Raw genomic sequence first — 6000 nt, 5'->3', positions numbered from 1 at the left:
GGGCTTGTGTGGAACGGGCACCTGGGTACCTCAGCCCCCTAAAGAAGTGCGTGTCAGTCTGTGGGTTTGTGCATCTGGCTTCTGATTGGTCCTTTTATCTCTTGTTCAAATCTGTCCAAGAGACGTGTTGTTGTGTTAAAAGGTGGTCTGTTTTCCTAGGATTTGTTTCATTTTCTTGGTCCTTTCTTTGGCTCTGGTATGTGACACTCGCTGGACAGGTGGAAGCAGGTACTCACAGCTGATGCGGATCCTGCCACAGCAGATCAGGCTTCCTCAGTCAAGGGAAGAACAAGCGTGGGTGTGTGCGTCCATGCATGTGCACTGCCCTAACCAACCTACAGTACAATAATGAACAGTCCGAGTACTACCTCCTGTGGATGGTTAATTCTGTACTGTACTATAACTATCCTCTTAAGGTGTGGCCCCTTACACTTATGTGAGTTCCTGACTACTAGATGAGAACAATACTAAAATGTAGGCCAACATCCCCCCCCCTCCCCACACACAAACACACACAGGAAGGCATCTGGCACCATGTTAAGGCTGGCTGGTTCGTTGCTGCCTTGAGCTGCTTATGGCTCTGGTTCTGTGCTTGTACGGTTCTGTAGTTCCGAGCCGGGTTCCCAAAGAAGGAGACCAAGCCAGGACCGACAGCAGGACTGCCTCTGAGCCCAGGAGCTTCGCCATCGCTCCCGGACTACTGCTGGGCTTGGGTGTGTCTGTGTGTGTGGTGTGTGTGTGTGTGCACTCACGATGACAAAACACAAAGATACAATGAAACACAAGCTTGCATAATAGAAAGTGATGAGTTCTTAGTTAGGCAAGAAAATGAAGATGCTATTGCTTTCACTTTTATTATGTCGGAGGCCCAGAAACAGATGTCTACTGATTTACCTCACTTTGTCTCTGTCGCACAGGGTCTCCCTCCACCCTTCCCAGGGGCTGTCAGGGGTGTTCACTTCCAGAAATCCTGTTATTGTGTGTCTGTGTGTGTATGTGTGTGTGTGTGTGTGTGTGAGAGAGTGTGTGATTGCGCTGTCAATGGAAGACTGATGAGGAAATGACATCAGCGTGATTCCACCAGCTGCACTGCCTTTTCAAAGGTGCTGCAGAGGGAGCTGTGTGTTTTGTTGTGCTGTATGTGTGCGTGTGGGCGAGTGTGTGGGTGTTTGTGCACTGACTGTGTGTGTGTGTGTGTGTGTGTGTGTGGGGGGGGGGGGGGGGGGGAGCCTGTGTGTGTGTCTGTGCATCTGTGGCTGTGTGTGTGTCATGGCAGTAATCCCATTAGTGGTTTTAAAATCTGCTCAATCCCAGGCACCAGGTCTCAGCTCTTAGAGTTGGAGGGTACTGCTTAACCTAGTGATACCTAGAATGGTTTAACAAACGCTGCATGACATGTTTTTAACTGTATCAAGGAGGTCAAGCTGTGTGTGTGTGTGTGTGTTTCTTGACAGTGTTGTCCCATCTCATTGCGTTGCCATAGTAATGGCTCATTGCCCCATCAGTTTGTTTAGCCATTAGCCCTGGTTACCCACGGCGACCACGGCTGGTTAGACCCTTTGGCTTCAGCATCTGATGTTTAATGACGTATACTGTGTGGATGTGTGTGTTATTGTGTTTTTATGTGAGCTACAACCCTTGTGTGTGTGTGTGACAATGAGTTACAGTATATGTTTGCGAGGTTGCACACACTACACAGCCCTGATGGATGAAACAGACATGGCTCCCACCATTTAGCCAAATTACCCAGAAAACATAATTCTACCACAAGGATGGAACCCTTGGAGTGAGAGAGGCGGAAGAAAAGGAGGATAGAGAGGAGAGGTAGAGGGGGTAAATATAGAGAGGGGTTTGTAATGTTTGAAAAACAGTTTGTCAGTGTGTGTGTGTGTGTATGTGTGCATATGTGAGCTGGGCCTGATAAGGTGACAGCTAGCTCAGAGGGGGGTTGCCTACTGCTGTCTCCCCCCCCAGCTACAGTGACAGAACATCACTTGTTGCCCTGAGGAAAAGGTGGTGTTCAGACTCTGGGACAGACAGAAAACCCTAAAGGCTGACTTTATGACTTCAAAAGCAGATCTTAAAGGTCTTAGCAGCTTGTGATACTGCAGGCTGTTCTCAGGTCAGATCCTAAAGCTGCCAGACTGGCAGATAAAGGACACAAATTGCTACCAAGGGACCCCAGGTCAGATCCAGAATGTCACTCAGTGAGTTGTGTGCTACCATTATATATCCATACATATCTGTTTGTTGGTTACCTGGTTTTAAAGTGTGTGTGTGTGTGTGTGTCTACAGTCTATATATATATATTATATTATGAGCAAGCTCGGAGTGCTAATTGTGAAGACAGTTGTGTGTCTTAGTGACAGATTGATATTATGCGTTTACAATATTCATTAAGCTTTTCTTAACAGCACACACACACACACACACATACACCCACACACGCCCCTGAGATCTGACTGACTGCAGAAATGTGCAATTTCAAAGGCTGCCTTGTAGCCATTAAAATGTCAACCATGTCCTGACATTTACTTGAACGTTTCCCATTTACAGGATGGAGAAAAACATACACCCGCTCTCAAGCACGCGCGTGCACTTGCAAACTTGCAAACGCACACACAGTCAAATGCCCCATCATTATTGTATACACAAGGTAGCGACACACACACATAACTGCAACCTTCTCTGCATTCAGTCAGCTGTCGAACTCTGCCCAGCCACCGTCTCCTTGACCGCCGAATCCGAAGGTCCTGATTGGATCAGAGTGTCTGGCTAATGATAAAACGCTCCATTTCCTCCAAGTCTGCTCTGCCCTGTCCCTGAGTCAAATGCCCATTGATTTATTTGTCCCTGACTTTATTTTCTTCTTTCCTACTTATTTTCTGCCCTGTTCCATTTCTAATAGCCAGTTGAGACACCCGGAAACATCCTCCAAGCTTAAGTACAAATAAAGAGAGAGAGAAAAAAAGGGAGAGAGAAAGAAAGGCCTTGGCAAACTGTGTTGTATCCGAAGCCAAATGTTGGAATCAGTATTCTGAAGACGAATGGGGCTGTAATTTTGTCCCGGGCCCTGTGTATATGAGCATGTCTCTCAGATTTGTGGATGTGTGATTTGTAATGCATTATCTGCTGAAGGGAATCAAAGGCTGGATTACAAATGGCAGCCCTCCTTATCTCCCGCAGTCCGGCCTGCGATACAGCCTCAAACTGGCATGGGGGTTGTGCATAGAGGACCGCACACACATACACACATACACACACATACACACACATACACACACACACACACACGCTCACACATACAGTACAGAGAATGACACACTCTTCTCTGACACACCCACACACACACAGAATGACACTCACAAACTGTAAGGGCTGTTACACATAGAGGAGATATCCAAACACATACTCAAACATTCACGCACAGAAAGGAGCTAGCACACACAGGAGGATACAAATGCACATGCACACACACACTTTGACTCACACGCACACGTTATATACAGACCTACTGTATTGGTAAGACTGTACAGTAATCTTTCCAAAAACATGCACAGGCACACAAAGATACACCATGAAAAGATTTCTAAAATACCTACATTCACGGAATAAAGCCCTCTCTTCTATTCTTACTGGACTACTTAAATGCTAGTGGTCTAGTGTGGCTGTGCCCCATCCTTCCATCCTACCTCTCCTCCACCACCCCACCCCTGCATCCCTCTGTCTGGCTTACAGAGACAGGTTCTAGGTTGGAGTATGAGAGGGATGACTGGATGAGTCAGCAGGCTGTATTCAGTCAGCAGGCTGTGTTCAGTCAGCAGGGGTTAGTTGAAGCAACTCAGAGGGGAGCAGAAGAGAGCAGAGGAGAGATGTGGAGAGGAGAGAGGTGGAGAGGAGAGAGGTGGAGAGGAGAGAGTTGAAGAGGAGAGAGGTGGAGAGGAGAGAGGTGGAGAGAAGAGAGGTGGAGAGGAGAAAGGAGAGAGTTGGAGAGGAGAGAGGTGGAGAGGAGAGAGGAGAGAGGTGGAGAGGAGAGAGGTGGAGAAGAGAGAGGAGAGAGGTGGAGAGGAGAGAGGTGGAGAGGAGAGAGTTGGAGAGGAGAGAGGTGGAGAGTAAAATCTGTCTTTGAACGGATATATCACAGTGTTAAAGCTGCTATCCTATTACAATTACATACTTTAGTGTGTGTGTGTGTGTGTTTGTCTGCCCTTGACAGCACACGCAAACCCAATTAATGTAAAAGTTTGGCAGAAGTTTCTGCAAGTGTTTCTGTATGTGCACGCGCGTGTGTGTGCATGCATGTGATAGCCTCTCAGGCTCGATCACTGTGCAGACTGAATCATTGGTTGCTATAGTCACCTGTATGGATTGAGAGACAGGATCCCTGATGCACCCTCCTGATATGGACCTATGGAGGGTTGCCAGACTGGAATGGGTTGCTAGATTTAACTGGGTTTTCTACAGCATCATAGCTCAGGTGTCTTCAGAGAGTTGCTTGTTGTCTATCTGACATGGTGCCTTCAATGGATTTCAATAATCACACAACCAACCACTTAGAAACATATACTCTGCTTTAAATCTTCTACTCTCTGTTTTCTTTCTGTTTGTTTTCCCTCCCTCCCTCCCTCCCTCTCTCTCTCTCTCTCTCTCTCTCTCTCTCTCTCTCTCTCTCTCTCTCCTTCTCTCTCCCTCCTATCCAATGCACAGACACATAGAGCCAGCAGTATATATCTATAATGCCTGGTCTTTGCTTGGATAGAGAAAAAGAAAGATACAGATGGAAGCAGGCGTGGGTTAAACAAATGTGGCGAACAACCGAGTGTGATAGCTGTCCACTGCTGCCTCATCGGCAGCGAAGCGGTCCACGCCCGAGAACAAATATCTCATTTCATTTGAATGTGCGGCGGCTTGTGACGCGCTCTCGAGGCGCTCCTGATGTGGCGTTTACTGCCCCGCTTTTAATGAGTTGCTGGGCCACATCGTAACAAAACACCGGATCCGCTCCCACTGACCCCGGCCTCTGCGCTTATCTGGACGCTTCAAGAAGGACGAGCTATGTATCATGCACACACACACACAAATGGACCACAGGCACACACGTTTTGGAATAGACACACGGTAAATAGAAGCGTAAAGACAACGCAAGGAGATGCCACTTCTACACTGGCACGCACACCCTAATCAGCAATGTGCAGCCTGCAGGCACACACTCACAAAAACACCAAGGGCATTATCCCTTTACATTCATGCTTACTCACGCTTTCCGATCGTGTTTAATCACCATAATTCCCTATTAAACAGAGAGGGATGAGGACGGGGGTGTAGGGAAGGAGGGAGAGTAGTTAGAGCCAGGGAGAGGGCAGGAGGGAGGGAGGGAGCACAGCTTCTGCCAGTATTGATTTCTACAGCGCAGTACTATCCATTTGCAAAGGGAGAACACAACAGCAAGTGCAAGCCTCAAACCAAAATGAAGCTGCAGATCAATGTTTTTCACAAGTCTGTGCTGCTCTGACTGTTAGAGGTGAGTCCATCCAAGACTGTAGATCAAATGAGGGTAGATAACATCACCGTGGTGTACCAGGGAATGTGTAGATTGGGATTAGTGGAGAGAACAGATAGATTCTCCCTAAGATAGATTCTCCCCTCTGTCCGGCCCGGCCTATCGTAAGACAAGAAATGCGAAGTCAAGACAAATGAAATAATGCTAACTAATTCGTTTTTCACCCAGGTTGTCGACAGCTCAGCACCTGACGCCATGTTCTCTGAGTGACAGGTGCAGTTACAGTGACAGGAAAGAGAGGGAGAGGGAGGGCATAGAAACAGCAGAAGAAAGTGGTGTGAGGAGACGTAAAAGAAAGAAGAAAAACGACTTAAGAAAACGATAACTTACAGAAAAGATAGACATTCAGTAATGAGAAAAAAGAAAGAGGGGCCGGCGGAAGAAGGGCAAATGATGGGGTGGGTTAGGAAGCAGAATAGAAAGGACAGACTGGACTAGAA

This window comes from Hypomesus transpacificus, unplaced genomic scaffold, assembly GCF_021917145.1.
Source record: "Hypomesus transpacificus isolate Combined female unplaced genomic scaffold, fHypTra1 scaffold_160, whole genome shotgun sequence".
Classification (NCBI taxonomy): Eukaryota; Metazoa; Chordata; class Actinopteri; order Osmeriformes; family Osmeridae; genus Hypomesus; species Hypomesus transpacificus.
Note: the sequence above shows the minus strand (reverse complement) of the source record.